The 20316-nt window shown below is 36.0% G+C and overlaps 1 protein-coding gene across 1 annotated transcript in view; it reads right to left on the minus strand.

The window, feature by feature from the left end:
* EXOC6B (exocyst complex component 6B) overlaps positions 1–20316 on the minus strand; it is a 705989-nt gene that overhangs the window by 444107 nt on the left and 241566 nt on the right. The window lies entirely within an intron of this gene.

Raw genomic sequence — 20316 nt, forward strand, 5'->3', positions numbered from 1 at the left:
AGAGAGAAAGAAAGAAAAAAGAAACAAAACTTAATTAAGCTTTCCACAAACTTCTAATTTTGAACAAATTGATATCTTAAAGAAAATACTACAACAAAAGGCCTTAGTACATAAAGTTTTAGTATCAGATATAAAGCCAAACACATTAATGTATACCTTTTTAACCCTGGAGCTATCGTATTTTAACTCATTTTCCAAGTTAACACAGAAAACAGATAACCAGTCAATATTATCATAAGACTTTTCAAATACATCCATTAAATCATCACAAAAAGAAATCTATCCAGTTTTGCCTTAGTAGGCCAGGAGATTAGTGCCTACTATTTATCTATGACAAGAAAATACCATATTGAGACCATAATGGTTGAAGGAAAAGGGTGGGAGCTTAGAATTAATTTTAATACATTTAGGCTTAAGATACTGTTAAAAACAGTTATGTGGATATAAGAGACCAGTGAAATATAATCAGGAGAATGAATTATCTTCAGAAAGTGATTTGAACTAAGTAATTGAATAGGATTCCATGACTGTGATCTGTGGAAAGCAGGGTTTTAAAGGGTTTTTTCTTCTGAACCCCAGAAAAGGTAGTGTAATCCCTTCAGCTTAAAAAAAAAATAGACTGATATGGTGGCATGGTTTCAACAGATACAGAGAGGTAGAAAGTGGGACTATCCAGAGTCAACAACAGAAGCATTAAACCACATTAAACCACATTAAACCACATTAGAGCTAGAAGTTACCTTAATTGCCACTCAGGAAAATGAGGCTAGAAAATAAAGGATTTGTTTGAAGTCACAAGGCAAGTGAGTGGTAAATCAGAAGCTCAAAGTATGGTCTCCTAAATTTCAAATTAGTGACATTTCCACTACACCAACAGTCCCTCAAAGCATGATCAAAATGTTACCCAAAAATGAGTTGTGGTCAAATCAACAGGAAACACTGCATCCCATAAGCCCTCTTACAGATACGCAATGCACACTAACAGAACAAAAGCTGGGAGAGGTCCTATTTTAAAGAAACTTATTTAATTTGGTTTAATCCAGCATGTTCCAAAAACATTTCCCAAGGGAACTTTCCTTTTTTCTTTCTTTTAATGTAATATTTGGTATTACCCCAAGATATAAAGCTTAAGAATGTGACTTCTGAAAGTATACATTTCTTAATCAATATAAGATATTTCTCCTCAGTGGCAAATAGAAATTAGTTCAGGAGAAAAATCAGTCTCCAATCTTCTGTACAAGGTTAATGAAATGAAGATAAATATAAAGTATAAGAAGTTAGTCCAGGCATAGTGAAATGAGACAATTATAACAAGGCAGAGAAAAACTTCAACTATGTGAACTAGTTTCTGCCAAGAAAATGAAAAGAATCTACATTCCAGAGATTTGAATCAATGGACATACTTGTTTCTCTGCATATCACCCATTGATATTTTGGTTAGATTTACATAAATACATGGCTTCAGTAACAAACTGAGATCGAGAAGTACCCCAAATCATTTAATTTAGGTTTGTACATAAGACACAATATCCTCCAAGCCTTCCAGAAACCAAGTTAAATAGAATATTCTATTTTTCTCAAAAGTAAGATGTTCTTCCCCACTTACTTCCAATGCAAAATATACAAAAAGGGATCAAGGACTCCAGGGGCACAAAGGAAGGTACAACTTTCTTTAAAACTTTCATATTTTAAAAAAGCAAGCTCTCACCTAGAAAGTGATCATTTGCTCGCTTAACTCTATCCTCTTTCAGTACAGCAAAACCAAACGCTTTCATAAGTAACTCATATTTTATTGAATCCCAAGTTAATTATATTTCCTTCATAATCAATAAAATATTGTCAGTGTTTCAAAAGCAATGAACAAATGAAAGTTATCATCTATTCAAAATGTATGTTATGGTACTGGCAAGAGGTGGTGAAGACTAAATACTGATATAAATACATAACTACATATAATATATATAAAAATGAAAATATGACATTGAAGTCCATGAAAATCAAAAAAAGAAAAAGCCCTTCAGAGATCTTTTCTAATATGCTATGCTGTTTCATCAAGACCATTGATTCTATTCTATCCCTCCAGAGACAACCATTATAATAACGTGGCAAAGAAGCAGCTGACTGACTTCTGCTGACTGGGCTGGAGTAGAGGGAGAGGGATACAAGGAATACTAACAGCAACTAGATCTGAGAAAGCATTTAGGTGTTTTCATTTTCTTAGTTGTTCATTCTATTTGTAAGTAATTTTTACACACTTTACCACCTCTTTCTCAAGAGTACTTCATATATATTCTTCTCTGATTTCCTAATATAGAGAAATTGAGCAAGGTTTATTCCTCAAACCCTTATCCCTCAAACCACTCTTTCTACTCTCCCAAAATCCAGTAGCACATGTCCCGTTTCCTACTACTAATGTGTGTTCCACCATCGCCTCATTTCCATCGTACCTAAAATGGAACTCATCACCTTCCTATTACAATCCCCCTACCTAATGCATCCAGGCTCTTCTTAAACCACATTTGTTCTCATGTCAATTAGATATAAGGGAAATTGGGGCAGGGGCAGAGGGATTTAAACAAGTTTAAACTTCATAATCTATCACTTAGATTCCACCATAATGGAAGCTAAACCTAATTTTCCAATGTACTTACCCAATATCCTCCAAGATGAATCTTCCAATTGAGTGAGACTCTACCTCCTAATACGCTGGGTAAATTTCCACTTCTATATCCTTAGTTATGCCATTTCTCTACCTGATTACCTTTCGTTGCCTCAATCTAACCCTTCCTACAAAACCCAAGTAAGATTCTTCTTCCTTTAGAAAGCCATTTCTCACTGCTCTAACTCATGATGTTTTCTCTCTGTACTCCTACCTTCAGTCAAACACGTGTTAAATGTCCACATGGTACCAAGCATTGTGTTGCACACTGGTGATACAAATAAATAAGATGGAGACCCTGACCCCTGAATCTCATATCATACTATTACAGGAAGCTAATCAATAAATAAAAGATAAATATGCTTTTTCAGAGATAAATGGAAAGAGTAACCATTCCAGAAGAATGAAGCAGCATGAGAAAGGACTATGTATGAAAAAAATATTATCCCCTCAGGAAACGGCAAGTAACTTTGTATAATTAGACTATAGTTTATAAAGCAGTAAGAGGAGATAAAGTTAAAGATGCTATATAAAGCATTTTCAATGTTAGAGAAACAATAAAAGAATGTAAGCAGGCAAATAATGGGATCAGCTTTACAATTCAGACAAACCCTCAAGAAGTAGGGGAGTGGTCAACTGAGAAAAGACAAAGACTGGAAACAGGAAATCTAATATAGATCACTAAAACAGTCCAAATAACATTATGAGAACTTGAATAAAGGTAGCAACAGATTATAAGAAGCAAAAGTAACAGAATTAACTGACTTAAATGTGGTACATGGAAGAGAAGAAGGAAATAAGAATAACTCCAAGTATTCTGGCCTTGATGACTAGACAGTAGGGCCATTCCAAGCAATAGGAACCATGAAAATAGTAAGTTGAATGCAGGATAAAAAAAAGATGAGTGCCATAAACCTGTTGAGTATCCAGGTGAAAATGACAGTCAAGCACCTCAGTGTATATAACTCTTTCAGGATAAGAAAAACACTTTACCATTCTTAGACTGCCCCAAGTCCAGAAAGTGACATACACATAGTAAATTTAGATATTTATTATATAAAAAGAACAAGTAACAAAAGGGAATCCATGTGAAAATGAGATTTGGCCCAGTAAAAATTTATAGAAGACTTTACTTGAGTGCTTTTCTACCCATTAGAAGTTAGGGGAGAACCCAAAAGCATGACCTAACCTGGACTGTCAAACTAATTCACTATTAACACTTCTAAAACTGTCAAAGTGTGTCTATGAGGCATCTTACACATGCCATTAAATAAACATTTCTTGTGGAATACAACTTTCAGGGCTACCTAGCAATAAGACTCAGAGAATTAAAAATAATAAGAATCAAAAGCTAAAGGCTCCTGACTTTCTCAACCCAATACTGACCTCTAGTGGATTAGAGGCATACATACAAATGACCTTTAGAATAAGAAACTAGTTGAAAGGTTTAGGCTTACAGATTGGAGGCCTTGGAGGCCTAATATAATTATATAGCCTTCAATAACAGGGGAGAAACAAAGCTTCTTGGAGAAAGATAGGTCTTACTCTGCAACTTATTAATTGGGCAGGTTAATTCTCTGTGCAATATCCTTATCTATCTATCTATCTACCTATCTATATAGATTAATCAAACCTACCTCGAAGCGGCCACAAGGCTTAAATGAGAAAATACATGTGAAGTCTCTTAAATTAAAACAAAAAAACAAAAAAGCAAACAAACAAACAAAAAAACTCTACCTATCTTGCCGCTGAAAAAGAAATAGGAATCTTTTTTTTTTTCTTTTTGAGACAGGGTCTCACTGTCACCCAGGCTGGAGTGCAGTGGCACGATATCGGCTCACTGCAACTTCTGCCTCCTGGGTTCAAGCGATTCTCATGCCTCAACCTCCCGAGTAGCTAGGATTACAGGCATGCGCCACCACACTCGGCTCTGTTTTTGTATTTTTAGTAGAGACGTGGTTTCACCATGTTGGCCAGGCTGGTCTCGAACTCCTGACCTCAAATGATGCACCCACCCCGGCCTCCCAAAGTGCTGTGATTACAGGCGTGAGCCACCGCACCCAGCCAGGAATCTTGTTTCACTATCTACTATGGAAACATCTGAAACCCAGCAATATTTCTATACATAATAATTAATGCACCTAACATCACTGTATAACAAATTTTGCATTTACATATATTTCAAGTATTATGTTTCTGTAATGGACACAATTAGTGCTTCACTTAAATCCTCTGTTTCATCTCTTATTCCAGCTACCATCAGCAACCAGTTCTGAACAGGCCTGGAAGCATCACATAACATAACCTGACATCAGGTTACTTGGATACTTGTATACTTGGATACTTACAGTTTACTTCTTGCTGCCTGCCCTAGGACTTTTCTAATACCAGAATGTGGAACCCCACAAGAAATACTTAGCACTCCTGGAGCACAATCTGGAAGTAAAACAACTCTTGAAAAGCAGCTGACAGAAATGTTTCTTTGCTTTGTTCCTTCCATAGTCAGTTCCAAAAGTCTTCTCAGAGAGTCCCATGGATTAAGGAACCAGACTGCCCTAGCACTGTACCATTGTACTAACTCTCCCACCTTCTCTTTTCATTCCTCCTAACTCTGACTTCTGTTTCATGAGATCATACTATTGAATAAACCAGACACGTATCAACTCCCCAGGCTAAGAGAAACCAAAGCTAAAATAACATCCCATCAACAATATAGTAAAGTAGAATTGTGATCCCTTGTTTAGTGTCTGAAGTCCAAAGGATAACCATGAAAATAAATGTCAAAATCAAGACAGGAAGAATCCAAAGTTGCCACTTCAAGTCTCACCAAACAAAATTAACTGTAAAGAAGCTGTAATTTCAAACCAGGGTTTTTTCACACTTATCAGGACTGGCTCTGGATTCCATCTTTCTTTGGCAACCCACTCCAGTATCAGATTAAAACAAACAAACAAAATGAAAACAAAACAAAATCAAAGTGATTTAAAATGAAGGAAAAAGACCATCTTAAGATAATCTCAAAAAAGTTATTTGTATGTTATTGTCCATAGGAATGTATTTATGTGAACATGTGCATGTGTGCTTCATGTGATATTTTAAAACAAAGAAATAGACAGTTTTCTACACCTTCATCATGACCCAAAGGATTTCCATCAATATGGTTATTATACTTAGGACCTTTTTTATTTAAATTGAGGAAGGTGGTCACTATATCACCTTTAAAGTTCTAATAGTTACCCCAGGCCCAGGCAGATCTCCAAGTTCCTGAAGCACTCATCTCCCGGACAAGGAGCATGGGCTGCCTCCACCTCCCACACCCCGCCCCTGCTGGCCAGTGCAGAGAACTTGGGACCAAGATTTCCCAGCTCCACACCTAGGCATAACTCTGGGCACTTGGTGGTCCCCCCCCACTGGATTCTCCTTCAGCACTAGTGCTTGTGCCTGCCACTGGCAGACCTGTAGGTGGGCCTGCTGGGTCTGACCCTTTCCATCTTACCCATCACTCCCCCAACCCCTAGGGCAAAGCTGGAAGCTGAGACCAGGGTGCACTCCACAGATCAGACCATTGCCTGAGGCAACAAGGAGCTTTCTCCCAATAAACAAGGATCAGATATATACCCAACCACACTGGGCACAATCAGCACTGACCCACATGCTGGCTTGCAAGTCCAATCACAGACTCATAAAATCTGCAGACAGAAGTTCATAGGCCATAGAAGAAAAGCCAAAAGACCCTGCCCAACATTCTCTGTAGTGATAGGCCTTAGGGAGGGTGAAAGAGAAGGGGAAATACATACATATATATATATATATGCAAAAAATAAAAATTTAAACATTCTATCCACATGAAAATGATTACAGGCCAGGAGCAGTGGCTTGTGCCTGTAATCCCAGCACTTTGGGAGGCCAAGGTGGGCTGATTGCTTGAGCTCAGGAGTTCAAGACCAGCCTGGGCAACATGGTAAAACTCCATCTCTAACTAAAAAAAAAAAGCTGGGCACCTGTGGCTGTGATCCCAGCTATTATGGAGGCTGGGGTGAAAGGATCACTTAATTTCAGGAGGCAGAGGTTGCAGTAAGCTGAGATCATACCATCATACTCCAGCTTGGGTTATAAAGTGAGACCTTGTCTCCAAAATAGAAAAGAATTACAGAATTTTTTTTTTTAAGATGGAGTTTCGCTCTTGTTGCCCAGGCTGTAGTGCAATGGCATGATCTTGGCTCACTGCAACCTCCACCTCCCGGGTTCAAGCAAAGAATTACAGAAATTCGAAGTGCCAATGTCTCCAGCTGAGAAGGAAGCAGTACAAATATTCTGGCACCATGAAAAACCTGAATGTATTGACACAACCATAGGATCACACAAGGTCTCCAGCAATGGCTCCTAACCGAAATGTAAATTTAAAATTTAGAGTTGGGGAGTGATGGGTAAGATGGGAGGTGTCAGACCCAGCAGGCCCACCTACAGGTCCCGCAATTGGCCAGGCTGATCTCTTCTTTAACAAATAAAGAAATCAAAATGGATTGCAAAGAAGCTCAATGACATCTAAGAAAAAGTTGAAAATCAACACAAAGAAACTTCTAAATTAATCAAGGAAATGAAGAGAAAGATAAATACATTAAAAGAAATTAATTAGAGCTTCTGGAATTGACAAACTCACTTAGGGAATTTCAAAATACAATAGAAAGTTTTAGCAACAGGCTGGACAAAGTGGAAGAAAGAATTTCAGACTTTAAAGACCAGTCTTTGAACTAACCCAATCAGACAAAAATAAAGAAAAAATAATTTTTAAAAATGAACAAAGTCTTCAAGAACTATGAGATTATGTAAAACAATCAAACCTATGAATTACTGGCATTCCTAAGAGTGAAGAAGAAAAAGTCAACAACCTGGAAAACGTATTTCAGGGAATAATTAAAGGTAACCTCCCTAATCTCACTGGAGAGGTAAACATACAGATATAAAAAATCCAAAGAACACCTGCAAGATACTACACAACATGAACATCATCAAGGCATATATTCAACACACTATCCAAGGTCAACCCTAAAGGAAAAATCTTACGGTAGCTAGAGAAAAAGGTCATATAACATACAAAAGGATACCCATGAGGCTAACAGTGAACTTCTCAGTAGAAATCTTACAAGACAGGAGAGATTAGGAAAATATTTTCAGTATTGTTACAGAAAAGAAATTCGAACCAAGAATTTGATATCCAGCCAATTAAACTTCATAAGCAAAGGAGAAATAAAATCTTGTCCAAACAAGCAAGCACTAAGGGAATTTGCTATGACTAGGCCCACCTTAAAAGAGATCCTTAAGGGAGTTCTCTCTCTTTTTTTTTTTTTTTGTTTTGTTTTGTTTTGTTTTCTTTTGATGGAATCTTACTCTGTCGCCTGGGCTGGAGTGCAGTGGTGCAATCTTAGCTCACTGCAATCTCCACCTCCTGGGTTCAAGCTATTCTCATGCCTCAGCCTCCTGAGTAGGTGCACGCTACCATACCCGGCTAATTTTTTGTGTTTTTAATAGAGATGGGGTTTCATCATGTTGGCCAGGCTGGTCTCAAACTCCTGACCTCAAGTGATCTGCCTCCCTTGGCCTCCCAAAGTGCTGGGATTACAGGCATGAGCCACCCTCACCAGGCCCCTTAAGGGAGTTCTAAACATGGAAACAAAAGAACAATACCTGCTACTACAAAAGCACACTTAAGTACATAGCCCACAAGACCCTATAAAGCAATAACAATAGAAACTAAAAAGCAACCAGCTAACAATTTCAATATTAACCATGAATATAAAGTCTAAATTCCCTACTTAAAAGGCACTGATATGCAAGTTGTGTTTAAAAAAAAAAAAAGAAAGAAAGAAAGAAAACAAGGCCCTTCCACCCTGTCTTTAAGAGATCCATCTCACATGTAATGACACCCATAGGCTCAAGGGATTTGGGCCTACTAATAGGCACAAATAGAAAACAAAACAAAAAAAAGCACAGGTTACCATTCTTACATCTGATAAATCATACTTTAAGCCAACAACTATAAAAAAGGACAAAGGAGGGCATTATATAATAATGAAAAGTTCAATTCAACAAGAAGACTTAACTATCCTAAATATATATGCACCTAACATTAGAGAACACAGATTCATAAAACAAGTTCCTCTTGACCTAAGAAAAGACTCAGACAACCACACAAAAATAGTGGAGGACTTCAATACCCCGCTGGTAATAGACAGATCACAAAGGCAGAAAACTAACAGACATTCTGGACCTAAATTCAACAGTGGACTAATTGGACCTAACAGACATCTACAGAACACTTCACCCATCAACCACAAATATACATTCTTCTCATTTATAGAAGGAACATACTCCAAGATCAATCACATCATTGGCCATAAGGAAAGTCTCAGTAAACCAAAAAAAAAAAAAAAAAACCTGAAATCATACACTCTCAGAGCACAGTGGAATAAAAACAGAAATCAATACCAAGAAGATCTCCCAAAATCACACAATTACATAGAAATTAAACAACTTGTTCCTGAATAACATTTGAGTAAACAACAAACTGAGACAGAAATCAAAATATTCTTTGAAATAAATGAAAACAGAGACACAACATACCAAAATCTCTGGGATGCACCAAAAGCAGTGTTAAGAGGAAAGTTTATAGCCCTAAACATCTACCTAAAAAAGTTAGAAAGAACTCAAATTAATGATCTAATATCATATCTAGAGAAATGAGAAAAACAAGAACAAACTGACTCCAAAACTACCAGAAGAAAAAGCCATCAGAGAACAATTGAAAAATATTGAGATGCAAAAAAATGCATACAAAATATCAATGAAATTAAAAGTGTGTTGTTCTAAAGAAAAAACTAGATTGATAGATTATGATAGATTAACAAATAAAAAAGAGAGAAAATCCAAAATAGCACCATCAGAAATGACAAAGCTGGCCAGGTGCAGTGGCTCATGCCTGTAATCCCAGCACTTTGGGGAAGGCCAAGGCAGGCAGATCACCTGAGGTCAGGAGTTTGAGACCAGCCTGGCCAACATGGTGAAACCCCATCTCTACTAAAAATATAAAATTTGACAGGCGTGGTGGCACACACCTGTAGTTCTAGCTACTAGGGAGGCTGTGGCAGGAGAATCACTTGAATCCAGGAGGCAGAGGTTGCAGTGATCCGAGATCACGCCATTGCACTCCAGCCTGGGCAACTGAGTGCAAAAAAAAAAAAAGAAATGACAAAGGTGATATTACAAGAGATACCATAGAAATATAAAAGATCCTCAGGGCCTAGTATGAATGCCACTATGCACACAAAGTGGAAAATCTAGAGGAAATGAATAAATTCCTAGGTAACACAACCTCTAAAGATTAAATCAGGAAGATAGTGAAACCCTGCTAGACCAATATCGAGTTCCAAAATTGTATCAGTAATGAAAAAAAACCTACCAACCTAAGAAAAGCCCTGGACTAGATGTATTCATACCCAAATTCTACAAGATGTACAAAAAACAACCATTGGTACCAATTCAACTCACATATAGACCAAACAACACAATAGAGAACCCAGAAATAAAGCCACACACCTACAACCATCTGATCTTCAACAAAGCCAACAAAAATAAGCAATGGGAAACGGAGTTCCTAATTCAATAAATGGTGCTGGGATAACTGGGTAGGTACATACCAAAGAATGAAACTGGACCCCTATCTTTCACATATACAAAAATTAACTAGGATGGATTAAAGATTTCAATGGAAAACCTCAAACTATTAAAATGCTAGAAGAAAACCTAGGAAATGTCATTCTAGACATTAGCCTTGGGAAATACTTTATGTCTAAGTCTACAAAAGCAAATGCAACAATAACAAAAATTGATAAATAGGGCCTAATTAAACTAAAGAGCTTCTACACAGCAAAAGAAACTATCAACAGAGAAAACAGACAACCTACATAGAGAAGGGGAGAAAATACTTGCAAACTATGCATCTGATATCCAGAATCTATAAGTAACTTGAACAATTCAACAAGCAAAAACAAATAACCCCATTAAAAAGTCAGCAAAAGACATGAACAGGCACTTCTCAAAAGAAGACATACAGCAAACTTAGCCGGGTGCAGTGGCTCACGCCTGTAATCCCAGCACTTTGGGAGGCTGAGGCAGGCGGATCATGAGGTCAAGAGATCAAGACCATCCTGGCCAACATGGTGAAACCCCGTCTCTACAAAAAGTACAAAAATTAACTGGGCGTGGTGGCGCATGCCTGTAATCCCAGTTACTTGGGAGGCTCAGGCAGGAGAATCACTTGAACCTGGGAGGCAGAGGCTGCAGTGAGCTGAGATCGCGCCACTGCACTCCAGCTTGGCGACAGAGCCAGACTCCGTCTCAAAAAAATAAAAAAATAAAGAAGACATACATCAACAAACAAAAATATGAAAAAATGCTCACCATCACTAATCATCAGAAATGCAAATCAAAACCACAATGAGGTGCCATCTCACACCAGTCAGAATGGCTACTATTAAAAAGTCAAAAAACAACAGATGCTGGTGAGGCTGCAGAGAAAAGGGAATGCTTATACATTGTCAGTGGGAATGTAAATTAGTTCAGCCACTGTGGAAAGCAGTTTGGAGATTTCTCAAATAACTTAAAACAGAACTACCATTTGACCCAGCAATCCCATTATTGAGTATATATCCAAAAGAAAACAAATCATTCTGTCAAAAATACATATGAACTCACGTGTTCATTGCAGCACTATTTACAATAGCAAAGATGTGGAATCAACCTAGCTGCCCATCAACGGTGGACTGGATAAAAAAATGTGGTACATATACATCATGGAATACTATGTAGCCATAAAAAGTAATGAAATAATGTCCTTTGCAGCAGCATGGATGCAGCTAGAGACCACTATCCTAAGCAAACTAATGCAGGAACGGAAAATCAAATACTGCATGTTCTAACTTATAAGTCAGAACTAAGCATTGCATAATCATGGACGTAAAGATGGCACTGGGGACTGACTAATAAAGCGGGGAGAGAAAGGAAAGAAAAGGGTTGAAAAACTAACTGTTGGATACTATGCTCACTATCTGAGTGACAGGATCATTCACATCCCAAACCTTAGCATCACACAATATACCCATGTAACACGTGGCCACCTGAAACTAAAATAAAATCAGAAATTACTTTTTAAAGTAACGATGATAATAGTATGTTAGGGCCACCTTATCTTTAACAAAAAGTACATATATAAAAGAATTGTGTTGGTTTTGTTGATAAAAAAGTAAGCAAATAAATAAAATTATAATCATTGGGTGTCAAAGAGAATCATCAACAGAGTAAAAAGGCAGCCTAGAAAGTGGAAGAAAATATTCACTAATCATGTATCTGATAAGGGATTAATACCCATATTATATGAAGAATTCCTTAAATGCAACAACAACAACAACAAACAACTAACCCGATCTTCTTAATGGGCAAAAGAGTTGAATAGACATTTCTTGAAAGAATACATACAAATGTCCAACAAAAATATGAACAGATGTCAACATCACCAATCATTAGAGAATGCAAGTTAAAACCACAAGGAGATATCCTCATACCCATTAGGACAGTCACTATTAAAAACAAATAAAATGACAAGTGTTAGCAAGGATGTGGATAAATTGGAAACCTTGTGCATTGTTGGTGGAAATGTATAGTTTTCCACTACAGAAAACAGTATGGAGGTTCCTCGAAAATATTTAAAATGAAATTAAAACATTATCCAGAAGTCCCATTTCTGGGTAAATATCCAAAGACTTTAAAGCACTAAATCAAAGAAATACCTGCAAGCACATGTCCGCTGCAGCATTATTAACAATAGCCAAGAGGTGAAAGCAACCCAAACATTCATCAAAGGATGTATGGATAAAGAAAATGTGGCATATACATACAATGAACTATTACGTGGTCTTAAGAAAATTCTGTCACATTTTACAGCATGTATGAATCTTAAGGACATTACGCTAAGTAAGCGAGTCATAAAAATTTTTTAAAAACTGTATGAAACCACTCATATGGGGTATCTCAAGTAGTCAAACTAATAGAAATAGAAAGTAGAATGGTGGTTGCTAGGGGCTGGGAGCAAGGGAATATGGGGCGTTAATGTTCAATGGGTATACAGTTTCAGTTTTGCAATATTAAAAAGTTCTAGAGATTTGCTGTACAACATTGTGAATATACTTAACACTACTGAACTGCACAATTACAGCTAGACCACACTGGAAAAAATTGATTAATAATTTTAATTTTTTAAAATTATAATTGATATCCTTAGCCCTTTGAAAATTGAAAGGTTTGACTCCAGATTATAGTTAAATATTTATTTCATTGGTGGATGAGGAGGTATTTGTACTATTAGAACTCAGTGTAATAAGATGGACACATACAGAACATTATAATTTGTGTGAAGCAATAATGAAATTTTTACAGAATTCTCTAGTGAATTTGAGTAATTCCCAGCTCTTTTTAAATATTACCTTTTTCCTTTACATAGACATATACACACTCACACCAACATGGATTAATTGTACTTACTTGATAGATTTCTTCATAGGAAAGTAAAGAATTAAAAGAATTACTATGAAAAAACAAGGCAGTGAGGCAAAGAAGAAAAAAACACCAGAAAAGAGTCATGATATCTAACTTGCTCTAAATGCGACTATTTGTATAATCTTGTGTCATTTTACTCACTTAAAAAATAAAAACTTTGAGCCCTTAAAATAGATTTAGTCCTAAATTCTATATATTTATTATTTTGACACTTGAAACAATATAAATTCAGTGCAAAAAAGTAGAATATAACATTTATCTTACTTCAAAAATGAAAAAAGAGATAAATTTTTTAAAACCACAACGCTTTCTGATAAGACAGTTGACACACTTAGTAACTCTTTAATAATTGATATGCATATTTGAGTTGAAATAACTAGTTCAAAGTAAAAAATTAATTTATTTTGTTTCCTTCTACCATCTTCAACAAAGTATTACAAAGTGCTCTGAATTTCTGGAATGTTACCAAAATGCAAAACATTCAGTCGTATGTACTGAGTATTCAAAATACTTAAATTAAGCATACATTCCAGAAAAAAAAAAAAAAGTACTTTTTGTTAAAAGAGTAATGTTTCAAATTTTGGCAATGAACAGGATATGCAGGTCTATCTGGTAATTTATTTGGCTTCAAGTGATCCGCTGTGATGTAGTGTGTACCTGAAAATTAGTTTTCCCCTAGCAAAACTAAGGGGAATCTAAAAGGTTGTTGAGAGCCAGGACACTGGGTTACTAGAATTATCTCCCCATGTCTACTTACTCTCTTTTTTCTCCTCATGTGTTTGCACCAAAAAAAATGGTATAACAGATCTGATATAACTTAGTTGACATGGCATTGAATGGGGAAAAAAAAGATATGTTAGAAAGCCACATTTGGATTTAAACATTCTGTTTCAAATAAAGGCTTCTGTAAGAAGTCCAGTGAAAAGAAGAAATTCAAAGACCACATCAAAGTGAAGGGTAGTACTCCAAGCTGCCCTCCAAAGAGGGGATAATGACGAAGGAAGCCAATTTTTCGCAGAGGAAACATGTACCTTTACTGTGGTTTACTAGAAAAGCCAGGACATAACATCTCCTAACCTGTAAATTACCTCGGCGATGGGGCATAATCTTAGGATTTCAGTAATGTTGTGGATAGAAGTCATTGGCTACGTAGGTTGCTAATGAGATGAAGGATGGGTGATTCAAGCGCATATAAGACAACTTATCATAGACAAAAACTCCATATAAAGAAAACTTTGATTATGATCCATTCATATTATACCAGTAGTATAAGCTACTGATAACAAAGCAAATCTAGAAAACCAATATGAATAACATTGTACTTTATAAACACAAGTAGAAAAGTTATAAAAATGAAAATTAGTGTCCACACTCCAAGAGTATTTTAAGAAAAGCTATCAAGAGACCCAATCAATACATAATAGAAATATTAACAAGAAAATAATATAAGTTACTATGCTATGCTCGATTCACATTCCCCAGAAATTCAACATATAACAACAAAAAATGGCAAAAAATTAAAGATCTAAAGCCTAGCTTTGTCCACAATGAGGGTTTTTATTAAAGATTCAAAAGTTCAAAATTAAAATCATTCACTTCACTTTATGTACAACTGCCTAGCACTGTAACTAGCACAGAACAGATATTTTTAAAATGAGTTTCTTTCTTCCTTCCATAATTTAATGTTTCTTTATCAACAACTTCTGCTAACACAGAAGGTATATTTTTATAGACCACACTAGGCAGGTATGATCAGTATCATTACAGGGAGATAGATCATATCTCTACTGCCTATTCCTTTAAGAAGTGTCATAGGAAAATGGATAGCATAATTGCCATTTAGTCAACCTATGAAACACCAAACAAAAGAACCATAATCTAGCTTATAACAATGAATTAAAAAGCTGATTACAATTTCTTACAAAAATTGAGTTTTGACGAACCATAGTAGAGAGCTAGGAAGTGTGTGAGAGAATAGAGAGAACATCTCTATTGCCTGTTCTGTAAAAGAGTGCCATAGAAAAAAGAATAGCAAAAATTGCAAGGTACCCAATCTATGAAAGACCAAACATTATAAATTAAGATCTAGTTTATGAAAATAAATTAAAAGACTAGTACAAATGTGTCACAAAAATTGAGGAGTAGGCTATCAGAGTTAATCAAAATGAAGTTATTAAAACGTCTAATTTGGACCACCTGTCTATATATGTGATTTTTAAACGTCTTAGCTTTATCCACCAATGAAGCTACTGATGTTTGTTTAAAAAGAAATGCAAACTAAATTGTTGTTTTGTGATTGTCACTGGAGCTGATTCTTACAGAACTGAAAGACAGCTACTGTTACCTCAGGTTCAGAGTAGTTACTGCTTATTTTGTCTGCTATTTTATGAGTCCTTTTAAGGGACTAAGACACACAATATTAAGAAACCATTTATAATAACCTTTTCAATGGCGTCATATTCCTAAGAAACAATATTACCAAAAGCAGCCTTTCTATAAGAAGAAAAAGAGAATAAAGTTAATAAAAAATGACAGCAAAAATGGCTCAAGGCCAGAGACCCATTTGAAACTTCTAAAATCTTCCTAAAATCAGATGGACATGTGTTCTCTTATTGCTAGGTGTAAAACTATACACTCACACAAACTTCTGTTTCCAGTTTTAACTTAAAAGCCAGGTGTTTCTCAAGATATTAAAGGTTCCTATACATCCTCCTAATGAAATTTAGCTTTGTTTTCACAGCAGGTATTTAGTGCAGTAAAAATAATCAAGTGTACAGTCATCAATGTGTAAATCAGAGGGTCTGTAAATAATTTTGAATTTAGAAATATCATGATGTAGCAAATAAAAACGGAAAATTAGAGGAGGAAATAGAAATGTCTGCTAACAGGGAATCAGATCGGAAAAAGAGTAAGAAATTTATACAACATAAATATGAAGAAATATTACTCAATTAATTTTTTAAAAACCATGTATTGAAAGAATAGTTACATGGAGAAATGTTCTTAATATTATGTTGTTTAAAATATATATATTTATATATACAATATCAAAATTTTATAAAACAAATGTGAATATAAATAATTGTAAAGAATATTCACTTCTGGCAATGGTGAACTAGATAATTTAGATAAGAAAAAGAATAACAAAGTATAAAAGCCAACTGCTTAAAGACATCAGAGAGCTAAAAAGATGGCGAAAACCTTTTGGGCCAGTATCCAGGAAAGGGAAGTGCCATGGGGAAGAGAGTCCAATATTTGTAGCCATTCTTCCTTTGAGGGCATTTCCAATACAGGAGGGGTGACAGAGTGACTAAGTGGCACTTTTAACAATGCCAAAGGATTAGAAAACAAATACAGAAGTCAAGTTCCAACAGTTAGGAATGGCCTTGATATATCCCTTACTTTGGGTTGGAACCCTGAACACTTGAACTCTATGACAAGGGTACACCAGGATTAGACTGACTGATTAGACTGACTGTCCCTTGCAGGAACCCACACTAAGCATGAAATTGGATTAAGGTAATTACAAAGTACTAGTGTCCCCTGGGATCCTGGAATAATACTGTCCACTGATGTCTGATCAAAGCAAATGTGAATCATCTCCAAAAAAAGACACCATCATCCCAGACTTTCAATGGTTTCTACAAACAATTTTGACACGACAGTGCTGTGAGGCTGTGATATAATAAGAAATATATATTTGGTCTTCATCCCCACTGCCCAGCACAGAGTTTTGAAAACCTTTGTAACTTCCTAAGTGACAAAACTGATGCGAGCATCTTTAATTATAATATTTGGGTTTTGTCCCTGGTTTCTGGCACAGAGCACCTGAACACCCTTGGAATTTCTGAGTGTAAGAGGAGTATCCTTTTTATTCATAAGCTCCTTTCAACCATACCTGAGTTTGTGCTAATAACATGACTCTTGGCAGATGGGGCCTGGTTACTAGAGGAATCAACCACAGGATTAAAGGGTTCAAATTCTCAGCCCCACCCCTTGACATCAAAGAAGAAAAGAAGGGGTGGAAATTAGTTCAATCACCAGTGGCCAGTGATTTAATCAATCATGTATACACAATGGAACCTCCATAAAAACCCTAAACAACAGGGTTGGAGAGCTTCCAAGATGGTGAACATGTCAAGATACTGAAAGGGTAGCATGCTTGAAGAGGCCATGGAATCTCCATGCCCTTCCTCCATACCCTGTCCTATGCATATCTTCCATTTGGCTATTCTTAAGTTGTACCCTTTCTAATAAACTGTGTTTATTAGTAAGTAAAGTATTTCTTTGAGTTCTGTAAACCATTACATCAAATAATAAAACCTGAAGAGGGAGTCATCAGAACTCCCAATTTGTAGCCAAGCTAAATGGAAGTATGGGTAAACAGGGGACTTACTCCTTGGGATTGTTATCAGCAGTGGGGGCAGTATTGTAGGACTGAGTCCTTAACCTTTGGGGTCTGCTATAACTTGTTAGATAGTAACACAATTGAGTTAAATTGGAGGACATTCAGTTGATGTTCAGAGCGAATTAGAGAATTGCTTTTTGTAGAAAACCATTTGCTGTCAGAACTGTTACCAGAATAGAAAAACAATTTTTCCCTTCAAATGCCAGGGATGCAATCAAAAGTAACCAAGCACAAAAGGAGTAAGACAAGATGAACAAAAACGAATACGAGTCTTAAAAAAAAAAAGCAGAGGAAGGAGATATAACAGAGCCCTCAAATTTCTAATTATTAGATACAGACTTTAAGGAATCAAAGGCAAAACATCACTACAAACCCAACATTCAATGGATAAGAATAGAATATTACAAACAACTTTATGCCTATATATTCAACAACTTAGTTGAAACAGATTCCTTATAGATGTAAACTACTAAAGCTAACTCAAAAAGAAAATGATAACCTGAATAACCTTGTATATATTAAAGAAACGGAACATGTAGATAAAAACCTTCCAACAAGTAAAACACAGGGACTATTGGTTCCCTAGTAAATTCTATCAAACATTCTGGTTGTTGTTATTGTTGTTGTTGCTGTTGTTAAGACAGGCTCTTACTGCATTGTCCAGGCTGGAGTGCAGTGGCATGAACACAGCTCATTGCAGCCTTGACCTCCTGGTCTCAACTGCCCAAACTCAGCCTCCCAAATAGTTGGGACCACAGGGGCATGATACCATGCCTGGCTAATTTTTTAAAATTTTTTGTAGAGACAGAGTGTTACTATGTTGCCTGGGCTGCTCTCGAACTCTTGGACTCAAGCAATCTTCCCACCCTGGCTTCCCAAAATGTTGAGATTCCAGGCGTGAGCCACCACAACCACTCTGTATTAAACATTTAAGGAAGAAATACACATCAACGCCACACAACAACTTCAGAAAATGGAGGAGAACCGGACATATCCAAACTCATTTTACCAGGCCAATACTACCCTAATACTAAAGACTAGAGTCAATCTAGCAAACAAAAAGGCAAATGAGCACAGTGCTTTACAATGACCTATCTAAATTTAAATAGGGAAATGCCTGAACACCCAGGAGATGATGAATGCTGCCCAGCCACCTCCATACTTTGAGTAAGGTGTACCTCCAAAGAAAGACAATTATATATGCTTGGAGAAAGTGTTTTGATACAAACAACCCAACTTGTTTCTGCTGTCTTCCTATTACTGCCAACTTATTCATGACCCTGATCATAACAAGAGTTAAATGACCACTATAATGTATTTTCTATGAGAAAAAAGGTTTCCATTTGTTTGGTTGACTAACATACCTAAATATTTGCAACAAAACCTGGCATTTAGAAAACAGTAACAAATGGTTAAAATAAATGGATTTCTACACAAAAATTTAAAACCAAAGTTTTCCAGCCTTCTAGCTCATTTTCAAGAGGATGATTCAAATAGTATATAATTAAAGAAAGAAAGATACCAAAGAAAATCTATGCACAATATAGTCTTTAGAAAATACAGATCTAGAAATTAACATTCCCATTCAAAGACAATTAATAAGCATGGAGAGGCCAGATGCAGTGGCTCACGCCTATAATCCTAGCACTTTGGGAGGTAAAGGTGGGTAGATCACTTGAGGTCAGGAGTTCCAGACCAACCTGACCAACATGGTGAAACCTCGTCTCTACTAAAAATACAAAAATATTAGCCAGGCACAGTGGCGCATGCTTGCAATCCCAGCGACTTGGGAGGCTGAGGCAGGAGAATCACTTGAACTCAGGAGGCAGAGATTGCAGTGAGCCAAGATGGTGCCACTGCACTCCAGCCTGAGCAACAGAGCAAGATTCTGTCTCAAATATATATATAAATATATATATACACACACACACACATATATATATATATAACAAAGACAATTAATAAGCATGGAGGAAAAAATGACCAAAAAGAAAAGACATATAAAGATAAGCTAATAATATAATTTTTAAAATAAAAATATTAAAAGAAAAAATTTTTGAAAAAATAATCTTGTGTAGTAAAAGAAAAAAAGTTTCTATAATATCAAGAAGTTAAGAAAAATGAATACTACAGAAAAGTTATCAAAGAAGAGACACAACAGGCTTTTATAAAGTAATATGTCAGATGAATATTCTTTTAAAGAGTGATGACAGTTAATGGAAGAAATAGAAAAAACTTAAAAGCAATACAGAACTGAAAACCCCTTAGAAGCCAGAAGCAATACCAAATTAGGGTCATAAAGGAGAGAAGTGACACAAATTTTTTTTTAAAGACATGGATACACAATAAGGAAACAGACAAAAATACGAAAGAAATTAGAGAAATGATAAATACGGAAGACTGACAATGGAATGCCAACATACTGTAATTATTTTCAGATTAAGAGAAAAGAAAAAGTAGAATATAAAAATACTGACGGCTAAAAAAACGTTTCAAGTTCTCAATTTGCACAAATAAGACTACCATGTTCCAAAAGAAATAATCAATACCAAAATATAGCTTAGAAAGTTTCCTGAACTTGAAGTCTAAAGATCTTATCACCAAGTCAAAAGAAGCATACCACACCACAAGTGGGAAAAAA

This window comes from Mandrillus leucophaeus, unplaced genomic scaffold, assembly GCF_000951045.1.
Source record: "Mandrillus leucophaeus isolate KB7577 unplaced genomic scaffold, Mleu.le_1.0 Scaffold216, whole genome shotgun sequence".
Lineage (NCBI taxonomy): Eukaryota > Metazoa > Chordata > Mammalia > Primates > Cercopithecidae > Mandrillus > Mandrillus leucophaeus.